Genomic DNA, 15860 nt, shown 5'->3' with positions numbered 1-15860 from the left:
ATGCTAAATGTCTGGAACTTGATAACAGCACTTAAGGTGGTTACATAACTGAATCCTTGTTCTTAGGAAATGTACAGGACAGTGTTCAGTATTCAAGTAGCATGATGTGTACAACCTACACTCAAGGGTTCAGAAAATGCATTCATAAACAGCTGGACTGACCGACAGATGGAAAATAGAAAGATGGATTTTATATTGACAGATACATAGAATGGATTAGGAAATGTAGCAAACTGTTAAATTGGTAGATCTAAATATGTGGGAGGATAGGAGTTCTCTGAATGCTGTTTGTGCTACTTTGTTAAGTTTGAAAGTATTTCCAAAAAAGGGGTTTAATTAAAAAAAAAAAAACTTACAACTGAGTGTTGCTGTGAGGTTTAAATAATAAAAGAGCTATAAAGTGATAGCAGTGCCTGGCACATTACCAGCACTCTTTCATCCATTCAACAAATATGTAGCATGCCTCCTATTTATCAGGCACTACTGTACACATTTGGGATATATCAGTACATTTTAAAAGGTCCCTGTCCTCATGGAGGTTACTAGAATTAGTGGGGAAGACATACAAGAAACAACATAATGCTAAGTAAATGATATAGTACATTAGGAAGTGACAAATGCTAAGGAATAAAATAGAATAGGGGACAGGCATCCAGACTTCAGAAGTGGAGGGGTGGTGGTTGCAATATTAAATAAGGTGGCCAGAAATGGCCTTATGTGAAGGTGATGTTTGAGTAAAGGCTGGAAGGAGGTGGGGGGTTAACCATTCACATATTTAGGAAAGAGCATTTGTAGGCAGAGAAACAGTAAGCTCAAAGGCTCAAAGGCAGGCATTTGCATAGCATGTTTGGGAAGGAAGATGATGTGGCTAGAGCAGAGTGAGGGGAGAGCAGCTGGAGATGAGATCAGAGAGGCAACAGGGGGCCAGATGGATCATGGAGACCTCTAAAGGACATTATGGGACTTTGGATTTACTTAGAGTGAAACAAAGATCCTTTAGGGGAACTTGAGCAGGGTGACATGACCTGATTTGCCCTGTAAAGAGATTGCTCTAGCCACTATATTATGGATAAAGCATAGGGGTCAATAGTGAAAGTTGGGAAACCAGTAGAAAGTGTCTACAGTATTCCTATAAGAAGGTGGTGGCTCAGACCAGCAAAACTGTAGCAATCTGATTGGATTTACTATACTTCTGAATATATTTTACTGTTACTTTTATTTACCCAAGATGATACAAATTAATGGTAGAGTCATGAAGCTGCTATGTGGCAGGCTAAATCTGGCTAAGACTTCAATTTTTGTTATAACCACTCTTCTAGTTTGCAAGCTGCCAGAATGTGATATATCATAAACAGAACAGCTTTTAAAAAGAAGAATTTTATTAAGTTGAAAGTTTACAGTTTTAAGGCCATGAAAATGTCCAAATTAAGGCAAGGCTATAGAAATGTCCAAGTTAAGGCACCTACAAAAGGTTACCTTCACTCAAGAAAAGCTGACGAAATTCAAGGTTTCTCTCTAACTGGAAGGGCACATGGCAAACATGACGACATCTGCTAGCTTTCTCTCCAGGCTTCTTGTTTCATGAAGCTCCCCAGGGGGTGTTTTCCTTCTTCACGTCCAAAGGTCTCTGACTGTGTAGGCTCTCAAGCTTTTTCCAAAATGGTTCCCTCTTAAAGGACTCCAGTAAGCAACCCCACCTTGAATGAGTGGAGACGCATCTCCATGGAAACTATCTAATCAGAAGTTACCACACACAATTGGGTGGGTCACATCTCCATGGAAACAATCAAAAAGCTCCCACCCAGCAATGTTGAATGAGGATTAAAGGACTTGGCTTTTCTGGGATACACAACAGATTCAAACTGGCGCAACCACTTTCAAAGAGGAGAACCATGTATCTATCACATAGAATTATTTGCAGGGTGTTTTTTTTTTCCAAAATGTCTTTTAAAAAGTGTTAAGAAAATATTCTTGCTGAAAGATAGTTTGATATATTTGCAGTGCATCTTTTTGCCATTATATAAAACATATTATAATCAAAATGTCATACTGGGGGTGCCCATGTAGTTCAGTGGTAGACTGCTTGCTTTCCATGCAGGAGACTGGGGTTCAATTCCTGGGCTATGCATCTCTCCCAAAAAAAAGTCATATCTTAATTGTAGCTGAACTGACTTTGGGAGTAGATAAAAGGGCATGTACAGTAAAATTCAAAGCATTTCACTTCTTTGCCTTAGATAGATTGCTGAAAAAGTATATTAAAATCAAGTGTTTAAGTGAACACTTAGAAAAAATGTTTGAAAATTACCAGGTAAGTGTACTCAAAATCTCAGAAAAAAATATGTTCAAAAGATGAAATAGCCTCCTATAATATGAATAAACTCAACTTTACTTAACTTTTCATTAATTCATATTTTAATATGTTAAATCTTTTCAAGAATGAGGACATCTAACAGTTCTTTTGTTTATGCTAATTTTCAAGTTTAAAATAGACTTTCATCATTCTTTGCATATTATAGGCATACATTCATTGTAAAATATTCAGAACATAATGAAAATAAAATTAAAGTCACTTATCGTTTCACTCCTGGAGATAACCACAGTTAATATTTGTGAAAACAGTTTTTTAGTCTGTTTAATTGCCTACATGGTTTTTTTTACAAAAATTATATCCTACTGTACTTACTATTTTATAACTAACTTCTTTACTCAATAACATTTCAAGAACAATCTTTATTTAATTTTTAATTTTTATCCATTGTATTTGGGCCTGAATAATTTTCTTGTTTCAAGGAACCATTCAACTTATTTAACCAGTACCAAAATAGCTGGGCATTAAAGTTATTTTCTGTTTTCCACAATGATAAACACCTCTGTGATGAACATCTTTATACCTCGATTTCTTTTTGCTCTTCTTCATTAGTGAAGTCTTTGTTGTTTTCAACTACAGCTTAGGTCTTTTAAGATTTGACTTAAAGAACCATGCTGCTTAGGGACATACAAGACATTCCTCCCAACTACAACAAAAACACATTTACCACAGGCCATTGGTTGAGAGTGGAGATGAAGAAAAGAAGGAAATTGAAGAGATTAAGGTAGAAGTCTCTAAATCCTCTGGAGTCAATGACCCAATATTATTCACAATGTTTAAGGTAAACTACAGTACTTTTTACCTTGGAGGAAGATAAAATTATTAAAGGAAATGTAAAAATATTTCCATGAGAAATCTGAGTCACACAATAATGAGAAAGACACCTCTTTTGCCCGGAGAAAAAGATAAAGTGCAGTTTTCACAGCGTAATCAGAGTCCTATATTAAAATTAAAATATCTGTTCACTGAATAAATCCGTAAAGAGAATGAATACATAGCCATAAAATTGGGAAAAAGTATTTGCCATAAAATATATTTGTACCAAACAAAGGATTATATTCAGTATATATAAATAACTCCTATAAATGAGTTAGGAAAAGAGACAACACAACAGAAAAATAGGCAAAAAACTTGAACAGATGCTTTACAAAATAGAATACCCAAAAGACAAATAGGGCAGGCCACGGTGGCTCAGGAGGCAAGAATGCTTGCCTGCATGCCAGAGGACCCGGGTTTGATTCCCAGTGCCTGCCCATGTAAGGAAAAAAAAAAAAAGACAAATAAATATGTCAAATGGGTAGTCAATAGCATTGGTTATCAGAGAAACAAAAATTAAAATTGTGAAATAATACAACTCACATCCACCAGAATAGATAAAATGAAAAAGACAAATGTAACTTTAATACCCTGCTGGTGTGAGTGTAAATTTGCACAGCCGTTTCAGAAACCATTTTAGCAGCATTCAATACAGCTGAACTTACGAACTCTATTTTAGCGATTTAATTCCTAGGTGAAGAAAAGAAATGCAGACATGGGTTCACCAAAACACATGTATAAGAATACTCACCAGCACTCATCATAATGGCCAAAAACTCGGGGAAATATGTCCATCAATGATTAAATAGATAAACTTTGGTATAGTCACACAATGGAAAAGAAGAAAGAAATGGGAGTGATTAATCTACAACTATACACAGCAGTACGGATGAATCTAGCAAACATCTAATGCTTAGCAAAGGAACCAGTCACAGACACACACAAAATTCATACTCCGTAATCCTGTTATATAAAGTTTGAAAACAAGCAAACCCAAGATATGCTGCTGGAAATCAGGATAAACTTGGCAGGCTGGGGGTGGGGAGAGCACTGTTGGGGGCATGAGAGGCTTTTGGGGTACTGGGTACTAGTTACACAGGGTTTTTCACTTTGTGAAAATTCACTGAGTTATGCATTTGCAATAGGTATGCCTTATGCATGCTGTACTTTAATAAAAGACTTTAAAAGGAGAAAAACTAAGCATAGAGGTAATGAAATGTACTCTTGCTGCCAATGGTGATATCTCACATCTTGATTCAGCTTTGTCTCATATTATTTTAAGTTCACAGTAGGGATATTTAAAGCTAAGAATTGGGAATATTGTCATAGGAATTTTTAAAATAAACAAAAACAGACTATTCTATATGTTCTCTATCATTTCTTCCCATCTCCTGCCCAAAAGGACATTAATCTTCCCAGTCTTTTTCTGAATGAAGAAAAACTATGAATGGACAATCAAAATTGAAATACCATATTATTTTGTCCTGTGTAGGATAATAAAATCCATAAGAGGTGCATTTCAATAATAAAATATCTGTTCTTTTCTAGCTCTAAACATAGTATACAAAGACCTGACCTCATATTTATACAAAGGGGCAAAAACATGTAAGGGCATGACACTGTGTCTATTTATTTTACTTTGCACAATACTTTACACCGTAAGTATAACTTTGGTAGCTTTAAGTGATGATGTGTTTACTCATCAAATATGGATAAATAAGGCATGGACCCTACCCTCAGGGAGCTTAAAAATAAGCAGGGCAGATGAACATAACAATTTACAACACACACAACGTGCCAATGCCAGAAAGCAGTGTGGTTTAAGTGCTTTAGAAGAGTTCAGAGGAGAGGGACTATCCCTTCAGCTTGAGGAACGATTGGGAGGTGGGATGTGAAAGGCTCCCTGGAGGAGGTGACATCTGAAGGACTATTCACATTTGGATATTGCAGGATAAGATGGAGGCAAGGGCACTGTTAGTTAGAAACTAACGAGGAAAGGCACAAAGGCAGAATATTTCAGTGTGTATAAGAGGCACAATCTTTCTATTTAATTTAACAGGACCACTGAGTATGGGAACTGGAATAATGGAAATATGAGAAATAAAGGTGAAGAGGTTAGTCAAAACTAAATTAAGGAAGGTCTTATCATTGCCAGATAAGGGACTCAGATAAAGATGATAACAAAAAGAAAAAGAGAGAAGAGAAATAAACACAGCTCAGAATCCAGTTGCCAGAGAAGTATTCTAATGCACCCATTCAAGGCACTGGCCACTTGTCCGGCTGTGCATTTCCCAATTCTCAAATTTGCTATTCAAGATTAGAATGTGGGCAGGAACTTTGGCATAAATAACTGTCTACCAAAAAATTGATTTCCTACTTCAATTTTTTTTTTTCTTTCGAGATTTCTTTACCTTTGGGTACTTATTTCTCCATGTTGCTTTGCGTTCTTTCAAAAATCAAGGAAAAAATTATAGCAATCTTCCTTTCCTTATCCCCTGGCTCCCTCCTCCCCAAGCTTTATAAAATCAACCATCAGCTAATTTAATGACTAGCTTTCTTGGGCTTTGTGTTCATCTTTACTGCAAGTCACTGAGGTCAGAACCATAACCAAACCAGGGCCTTCATAAACTATGACAAAGAAACTTTTTCAAATGTTCCAAGCAGTGAAACAAGCCACTAGCCAAACTTTGTATCTTAGCAAACCAATTTCTGCAATTTGGTTAAGCAGTTTTAGTGTTTCCCGCAAATGTCTTACTTGCCCTAATAAGCATAAATGTAGCATCTACTCTGAAGATTTTTAGATTCTCTGAAACTCAAATTTTCTGAAGAGGTCTCGGTTTTACAGTGGAATTTCACAATCTTTAAGGAAATATCACAATCCTTTTATTCTACCAATAACAACTATAGCTAACATTTACTGAGCACATATTCTGGGTCTGGCTTAGGCAATCTCATTTCATCCTCCCCAAATCCCTATAAGGTACGTGTTATCATTTTGCCCATTCACAAATGAGAAAAACCAAGGTACAGAAAGCTAAATAATCTACCATGGATCACAGAACAAAAGTAAGCGAACTAATGAACAAGATTTCTCTCTCTTTCTTCTTGGCCAAGAGTCCACAGTCTCTGCCGGCAGCTCTCACCTGTTTCTACCCTTCTCCATCAAGGCGGCTCCTGGAAATGAATCCTCAGACTGTACGTTGGAGCCTTTCTAAGAAGGAACCCAGATCGGTCTCCTAAACTGAGCACTTGGCAAATCATCTTGTCTTTTGCAGCTTTTAGCATTTTTCAGTTAAAAAAAAAAAAAGCCCTGACTTAATAACACTCTCCACCACCATTATTCTGTTATCTTATCAGAACTTTCACTATTTTATCTTGAGGGGTTTTTTTTCCCACTGCATTTCATCATTTTAAAATGTCAGATTAACTTGTCACCATGTGTGCCTTTTTGGAAACCTTAAGATCAGGCTTCATCAAGGCCATATTGGAACCCGGCAACACAACTAGATAAAAACTGAGAATTCAAATGCCATTACTGGTGATAGCACAACATTGTAATTAGAATTATCACCACTGAATTGTATATTTGAAAGCGGTTAAAATAGAAAATTTTAGGTTGTATGTATGTTACCAAAATAAGAATTTTAAAAACCACACAACTGGGGGCAGGCCACGGTGGCTCAGCAGGTGGAGTTCTCGCCTGCCATGCTGGTGACCTGGGTTCAATTCCCAGTGCCTGCCCATGCCCCCCCCCCAAAAAAACCCATACAAGTACAACACAAACAGTGAACCCTAATGTAAACTGTGAACTATAGTTAACAGTATAATTATAATAGTAATGTCTCAACAATTGTAGCAGAGTAGCACACTAATGCAAAGTGTTAATAGCAAGAAAAACCATGGGGAGAGGGAGGTATGGGAAGTCTCTGTACTTTCTGTATGACTTCTCTGTAAGCTTAAAACTTCTTTTAAAAAAAAATTTACCAGAATGGGGAAGAAAAATAAGACCATACTCCAGCTGCACATGCATCTGTGTATTTCTTTGGACATTGACTTTGAAATGCTAAATCACTCCCATATGGAAAAGATCCATCGGTTTGTTTATGCATCTGAGTACACAAACATATGCTTGTGAATGTCTGGAGAAACTCGTTTACAATGCAAACCAGCATGTTCAAATGCCTCTTATTAATTTTATAGAAAGTAACAAACAGGTATATTGCCCTTGTACATGAATAAAATTATGATAATTTCTAAGTGGATCATCCATCTAAGCAAGTTTTGTTCAAATAATCTATATTCTCCTATATAAGTAACAAATATTTTTTTAATTTACACTTAACCATTTTTTAAACCTATAACATTTTCATTTTTTTATAAGAACAGTTTCGAATAGATCTACATAACTTTTCTAAAAAACAACATGAAGTACAGTGTAAAGCACCTCCTCATTAAACATTAAAATTTTCATTTTGTGATGCACTGCATCAATGTTTTGCATACACCTTGATGCAAAGGGAATTTTAAGTTGCATACTGCCTAGAAAGGGTGACTACAACCACATTAGCAGCTGAACTTTCAAGAAAGGAAATTTTTCTTCCAACAAAGTATATTGTTTTGTGTATATACAACATATTAGTACAATATTAATTTAGTCAACCAAGGGCAAATTTTTGTATTTAAAAGAAAATTGTATTACCAATGCACAAAGAATAAAGGTTTAATATATCAAAGACATTTGTTCTTTGACGCACTTAATGTCAATATCTGGGACTATTTTGAATGGTTTTAAAAAGTCATTAATAATAGCTCTGTACACTATTTTAAATAGCTGGAAAATGAAAATTATCTTTACACCATACTTTCACAAATTGTTCTAAAGACAGCAAATTTATGTTCAGTTGCTTTCAAATAAGCTACCAGTAATTCTAACCAATCTAAAATGTATTATTCCTGGACCAAATACAAGCATTCATACTTGCAACAATGTTTTGCGGTGGTACCTTGGCCTCTACAAAAAGCATAAAATAGCTTAGTAGAGGGGCGGGCCGCGGTGGCTCAGCGGGCAAAGTGCTTGCCTGCTATGCCGGAGGACTTCGGTTCGATTCCCGGCCCCAGCCCATGTAACAAAAACCGAGAAACAGAATACAATAAAACAAGAAAATGTTTAAAAATGTTTCCCTTTCTTCCTTCCTTCCTTCCTTCTCTCTGTCTTTCCTTTAAAAAAAAAAAAAAAAAAAATAGCTTAGTAGAGACTAAGTTTATTTTCAGATACTGTGACTTCCAATAATCCCTCATCAGAAAAAGTACTGGAAAAATACCAGATATTTAGGAACAGATTTAATTCATTGGTATAAGCATGAAATTTAGTGACAGCTTTCTATGGGTGGCTTTTTAATAAGCCAATAAGAAATCCAAGGAGCATGAGTAACAATGAAATCTAAAATACAATCCAAGGCAAGCAAGAGGGATAAAGGAAATTTTTTTAAATAGGAAAAGTCAATACTAAATATTAAGCTCCAGAGAAACTAACACCAATCTAGAGGTTTTAACATTATAGGAAACCAAAAGTCAAAATTGTAACTGGTAGCTGGAATATTTTGCTGCATTTTGGCATTACACCATAAATTATAGTGTATGACTATCTGAAGACTGTAAGATCTTAGCATAACAGACTAATTCCTTGTACCACCCCAGACGGGGAAAAAAACAAATTCTTTTCTGCCCACAAATGCCTGAACTTTACACCATAAAATAAATCAGAGTGAGCAGTTTAAAGCAAGGTTCTAATGTAACTCTCTTATCACTTTTGCATTTTTTTCTTTGTACATAGACAAGTATATTTTTGTTTTTGGAGTTGTAGACTGCTTAATTTAGCAAGCTTAAAAATTCATCAAATTTAACTTTTTTATAAGAAGAAGGTCTAGGATTTTATGGTTATTAAATGTACTACCAAAATATCTAAGAGACTCATTCCATTTTAATAATTATAGTTCTTCTAAATATCATTTGAAAAATTCTTTGTAGCCACTAGAGCCAAGTTATACTATATCTAGACAGAATACCTATTCTGAGCCTGATATAGATTTGAAAAAAGCCTGAGTTTTGAAGTTTTTCACTCAGTTCCCTGTTCTCAACTTGCTATTTCTCTCAGGCATCCTTCATTTATTAAACACAAACTCCAAGATTTTTTACATTGAATCTTCTCCTCCAAGCTCCAGTCAGATAACTTTGTAAACATACATTTACTATCTTTGAACACCAACATCTTTAACTGAGACTAATGCCTAGAGCTGTTAAACTTTCTTTTAAAAGTTTGTCACTGAAGATTTACCATTCTGGAGCTTAACTTAATACTACTCTAAGAAGATATTCCCATAAATCTTAAAACCGCAAACTGGAATTCTAATGATTTTTATTTAACATTTCTACTGGAGAAAAGGCAATCGTACTTATTACATTAACGCTTTTAAAGTATCAGTAACAGCAACAAAGGGACCTACCTATATTTCCAAAGACCAAAGACAATGTCTAAGAAATAGACAAAGGAGATGAGATAGTAAATACACCAACATAAAAATAATCAATTTCTATCTTTGTCTTTCTTCTGCTGTATGAGGAACCAAAGAAGTCAAATAGAAGATTGTTCTGCTGAGTCAACCATGAAAACTTTAAGAACAGAAGGGTATATATCTCCTGTTATTCTTTCAGTGCATTATTTTCTACATGGTTTTAACAAATTTCAAAAATATGAAAAAATTATGAAATCATTTAGCCTTATGAATAGTTTGCAGTGAAGTTTCTTGAATTTTGAAAAGAAACTCTTCAAACAATTCAACTTTTCAAATAGATGTTTCACTATTAAAAGTCCCTTTAATGTGGGATCTAGCCCAGGGTTACAGTTTCCTCCTGTGTTGAATATGAGAGTGGCTATTTGTTCCTTCCGGATATCATATTGCTCATTCAAAGTCATCTCTGCCTATTTTCCAACACTATTTATGTCAGATTGTAGGGGTGCAGCTTTAGGAACCTTCTTTACATCAGACTGTTGCTGCTTTCCCAGGAATAAGTGTGCAGCAGTACTAGTTAATGGTGGTTTCTGAGTAACTGGGCATTGCACTGCTCCAGAATTTTCGCTGGATACAGTTAAAATCCCCCCATTTGTGGTGAAAGTCCACAGTGGAGTTCTCTGCTACTACATCCTCTAGCAGTTATTCTGTGTTAAACTGGGCCTGAACTTCACTTCCAATCTCTTCTGAAAAGAAAAGTGGCCTGGCACTTGTCTTTTTGGTGGCTTAATTTATTTCCACTTTTGGTAAAACTCGCTGGAATATTACTTTTTTCTGTCTAACTGGTTAGGTCTTTTGAGAACTGCACCTCGTTTCCTCTGCACTTCACTTTGAATGAGCTTTGCCTTTCTTTTCTTTTTTTTTTTTTTTTCTTTTGCATGGGCAGGCACCCGGAATCGAACCTGCGTCTCTGGCATGGCAGGTGAGAACTCTGCCTGCGGAGCCACTGTGGCCCGCCCCTTGCCTTCCTTTTATCACAGAAAAATACGGTTCTAGATTCTTGTCATTTAGAGGTGGTTGCTTTGTAGAACTAATTCCTTTTCAAATTCCAATTGCTTTCCTGGCTGCAAGGCCAGGGATGGCCCCATAAGGATGTCTCTTTCCAGGTATGGCTCATCCCTTGATGGCTCAGGCTGTTTTTACGACCCCCAAGAATTCTTCTGGATCTCCCATCATAGTCTCGATTCTGAATTGCAGGGCACTACTTTGTTGGAGTCTTCTATTTAGTCTTGGAAAATTCTGCTTCCTTCCTTCGATTCAATTTGATTATATCATCATAATTTGATTATATATCAATTTTGTCTGGATTTGATTGCTGCGGGTTTTCGGCGGTGGTTCCCCTGACTCAAACCAACCGGGTACCCAACCAGTTCGCCACTGAAAACTTCCCGGCTGGACGCGTCCGTAGGGCAGCCTGGGCCCCCCACGCCCCTCACTCACGCAGATCGGAGCCCAGAGAGCGCCCAGCGTGCTGCACGGTGTTGCCCGGTGCTGCCCGCGTCCCTGCCTTCCCACCTGCAGGACGCGCGGGGATCTTGCAGTTAACCATTTGAACAGAAAAAAAAAGGGACTGAAAGACATAAACTCTATGTATATTTCTCTAAATTATCTTCAAAATATTGCCACAGTACATTTTTATGTCATTGCATCATGCACGCTTTCAGTTTTGTGTTCTGCTTTTTTTCACTTACTTAAATATTCCTTTGAACCTAAATAGGTTCCATGTTTGCCTTTTTCATGTAAATAGAACACATTATATGTTGCTTTTATGTGTGATGCTATTACTCAGTTTGCCTTTTTTTAATTGGCATTTGGAGCACATTCTATTTTTTTACTATTTTAAGCTGTTATATTTTATATTTTTCTAGAATTTTCATTTTTCCCCTCAGTGATACCTTAGAGAACTAACTTAAAGAAAATGTTAGCTTCTTATAAATCCTTGGTTTAGTTAAATTTTAATTGATAATCTAAAAAAAAAAACACATAAAACAGTAAAAACAAGCAGTAGCAAAGTAAAAAACCATAAACCCTAAACTTATTCACCCCCTTCACCTGTAGGACTCCTTACAGCCTGACCCTAGTTACTGCCGTGGAATTGAGTTCCAGAAGCAGAAGTATCACATCAAAATAGATGAGCAGTTTTAAAACTTTTCTTTAATTTTGCCTCACTGTTCTCCAAAAGGACTAAAGCGATTAACAATACTGACAGCTATGCAGTTGTACCTTCCCCAAAGCCCATTTTTCATTGTGTTGATTTCCACCAGTTAAATAAGCATGCAATAGTACCTAGATGCTGTTTGAGAATTCATAACCTCAATTTTGAGCTACACCACGCACTTTGTCATGTGCTGCTTTCTTTTCTCATTTTTCTCATGAGTTCATGCACTTTCTCATCTGCTTATTGAATTGGTTCTCAGTATTGGTATAACACATTTATACAAACATTCTATATGTATATAACTTATGCGTTATTTTATTATCACATTATATATAGCATATATATTTTGTAACAGATTTTATACATTATCCTGCCATTCATTCTGTTGTTTTCTTTGAAATTTTGTCCTGTTACTATTATCGGGCAGAACATTTTTCATTTTGGATATTTAAAGCTACTTGTCTGAAGCTCAGACCCAGGGAAGCAGGCAAAGCCCAGGATTGTCAATCACAGCTTCAAGGTTCCCCATGGGGCAGCTCTCAGACAGGCTCTGTGGGCAAGGCGAAGGAGACAGACAGGCACTCCAATGCACAAGCCATGACGTTAAGTCTGAAGGAAGCTTTGCTCTAAGTGAGATGGACTGATCCAGGGAAGCCAGCCAAGTGGGATGCTATGTTAGAAGGGCTGGAGTCAGCTGGAGGTCAGAGCAATACTGAGGACTCGAAGTTGGATCAATTGAGAGTAGTCTTGGCCAGTTTGAGATGAATTGCCCTGTCACTAGTTCTTACCTCCGTGTTGACTGCTGTGTGGTTTGTCAGAAGAAAAGCTTGGAACATGTCATAAAAAAATCGGACCACATCAGAACCTTCCACTTCATCTTTGATTATATCCTTGCTTTCTTTAATTGCTGGAAATTTATTTTCTGATTATGAATTTCCTATCATTTTACAAAAAGTAGTAGACTTAGTTTACAGAGGAATACACACAATATAATAATGTTAAAATAGAATTAGAACATCAGGCCAAGGGAAAGTATAAATTGAAGTAATTAATGTCAAGATAAGGTAGAAAGAAAACAGATATATAAACCTATAGGGGATTAGAATAAGTATACTTTCTGGTGTTCTTTCTGGTTTTCAGTGCTTTACTTTTTGTTAAATCTGAAGTTTCTTATTTTAGTTTCGTGATAAGCTTGTCATTAATTCAATTCTTTTCTAAACCAATTGTCCATCCAATATTTGGTTAGTAATGCCACTCTGTTGTTATACTGAGTCTGATCTGTCATTTTCATTTTCTTAAAATAGTTTGTAAACACTTCTGCAACTTCGATGCAATTACATTTTCTCCTTTTAATTTAATGATATAGAGGGTTTTTTGATATAGAGTTTTTATATAAGTTTGTATTTCTTAGATTTTAAAAAAAACACAAAGAATAAAGTTCCCATAAATCCTCACACCCAGTTCCATATTAACAGCTTACATTAGTATCATACATTTATTATAATTGATGAACTAATGTTGAGACATTATTTATAACTAAAGTCCACATTTAATTGACATTTCCTTAGTTTCCATGAAATATCCTTTTCCTTTTCCCGGATCTCATCCATAAAATCACATCATGTCTCTTCAGGGTCATTTTGGCTGTGAGAGTTTCTCACACTTTCCTTGTACTGGTCAAATATTTTGTGGAATGTCTCTCAATTGGGATTTGTCTGATATTTTTCTCATGGGTAGGCTGGGGTTTGGGTCTTATGGAGGAGGACTATAAAGGTAAATGACATTTTCATCATACTGTGTTACGGGCACATGCTATTAACATGACTTACTGCTATTGATATTGACCTTGATCACCTGGATATAAGAATGTCAGTTTTATCTACTGTAAAGTTAGATTTTTCCTTCTTGTTGGAAGGAAAACACTGCATACAGTCCACACTTAAGAAGTTGGTTTATGCTGGTTCGAATCTGTAGTGGACCCCAGAAAAGCCATATTCTTTAATCCTCATTAAATGTTCCCCTGGAGATGTGACCCACCTGATTGTGAGCGGTAAACTTTTGGTCAGATAGCTTCCATGGTGTTGTGACGCCACCCATTAATCCTTTAAAAGAGGAAACATTTTGGAGACAGTCCCGTTTTAGAGCCACAAGAAAGCTGAGAGAACCACAGAGTCCACCATCCAGCGACCTTTGGAGCTGAAGGAGGAGAACGCCCCTGGGGGAGCTTCATGAAGCAAGAAGACTGGAGAGAAAGTCAGCAGACTATCACCATGCTCCCATGTGCTTTCCCAGTTGAGAGAGATACGCCGAACCCATCAGCTTTACTTGAGTGAAGGTAACCTCTCCTTGGTGTCTTAATTTGGATATTTTTATAGCTTTGCTTTAATTGGGACATTTTCTCAGCCTTAGAACTGTAAACTAGCAACTTTTTAAATTCCCCTTTTTAAAAGCCACTCCGTTTCTGGTATATTGCATTCCAGCAGCTAGCAAGCTAGAACATGCCCCAACTTAGTTTTTTGTTTTTTGTTTTTTTTTTTTAAGAGTACTACAGTATGCTTTATTTTGCAGGTATTGATTAGTCTTCTACATTAATATATCCAAAACTTTAGGTACAGCAAATGTTAGTTCTTCCAGAGATGCGGAAGTGAAAAACAATTCTTTATATTCATGAATTCAAAATCCTACTGTCTGATCCAATGTTGTACTGACATAAAAATGAACTCAGTGAAGAAAGTTGTTTGAATACTCAGTTCATAGATTTTGAGCTTCCTGTTACTTCTCATAGTTGCAGCTTTAGTTTTAACTCTCTGCTGTTATTTTGTATTTGAATCTTAACTCTTATGCCCCAACCATTTGAGAGTGAAGTATCTACATAAATGATTTGGAACTCTGCACAAGAGTTTGTTTCTTTGCGCCATTTATAAAATTATCTGTTTATACCAGTATGAACTTGCAAATATTTATTTTATAATTTGGATAATAATCCAATACTATTTTATTTTTGTTGTTTAAATCACTCCAGCTTTGACTACTAGGAGCTCTGTCAGTTGGCTCCTGTCCATGTCCCTTTGACATATCCCCATCACTGTGAGTTGCTCTATTTTTTATCTTTCAATGCAATTTTATTGAGATATATTCACACACCATATAATCCATCCAAAGTATACAATCAGTGGTTCACAGTATCATCATATACTTGTATATTCATCACCACAATCAATTTTAGAACATTTTTATTACCCCTAAAAAAGAAAACCCAAAACATTCCATACCCCTTATTCATCCCCTATTATTATTATTATTGTCTTTATTTTACTACTCATCTACCCATACACTGGATAAAGGCAGTGTCAGTCATAGGATTTTACAATCACATGGTCACATTATAAATCTATATAGTTATACAATCATTATCAAAGATCAAGGCTACTGGATTATAGTTCAACAATTTTAAGAATTTCCTTCTGGCTATTATAATACACAAGAAATTAAAAAGAAATATCTATAATGAGTCAGTAGTCATAATCATTAGTTAAATCCTAATTTCTCAGTTATACCTCCTCCCGGTTATTTGATCATTCTCTCAATCTTCAGGGATAGCTGGCAATGACCATTCTAACTTCTTTGCCCTGGAAAGGGGAAAGTAGTAGAGGAATGAAACTGATTGATGCTCTTGCAAAAACTGTTACATCTGCATTTCAGGGCTTATCTGGCATAGGAACAATCTGGAGGGCTTAAGTTTCTGAAAAATAAACTTACTAAGAAAAATTTTATGGAGTCTTAGATAGAGTCCTGGGTATTCTTTAGGGTTTTCAGGAATACTGTTGGTTGGGGCTTGGCATGCTGTGGCAATTTGCAATATCTGGCTGAAGCTTGCATAAGAGTAACCTCTAGAATATCCTATCTACACTATTTGAAATCTCTTAGTCACTGAAACTTCATTTTGTTT

General features: G+C 36.0%; 1 pseudogene; it reads right to left on the bottom strand.

The window, feature by feature from the left end:
* The window catches only part of LOC143665993 (UAP56-interacting factor-like), a 65095-nt pseudogene that overhangs the window by 32300 nt on the left and 16935 nt on the right, over positions 1 to 15860 (bottom strand).

This window comes from Tamandua tetradactyla, chromosome 22 (genome assembly GCF_023851605.1).
Source record: "Tamandua tetradactyla isolate mTamTet1 chromosome 22, mTamTet1.pri, whole genome shotgun sequence".
In the NCBI taxonomy this organism is placed as follows: Eukaryota; Metazoa; Chordata; class Mammalia; order Pilosa; family Myrmecophagidae; genus Tamandua; species Tamandua tetradactyla.
This window is presented reverse-complemented; position numbering and strand designations above follow the sequence as displayed.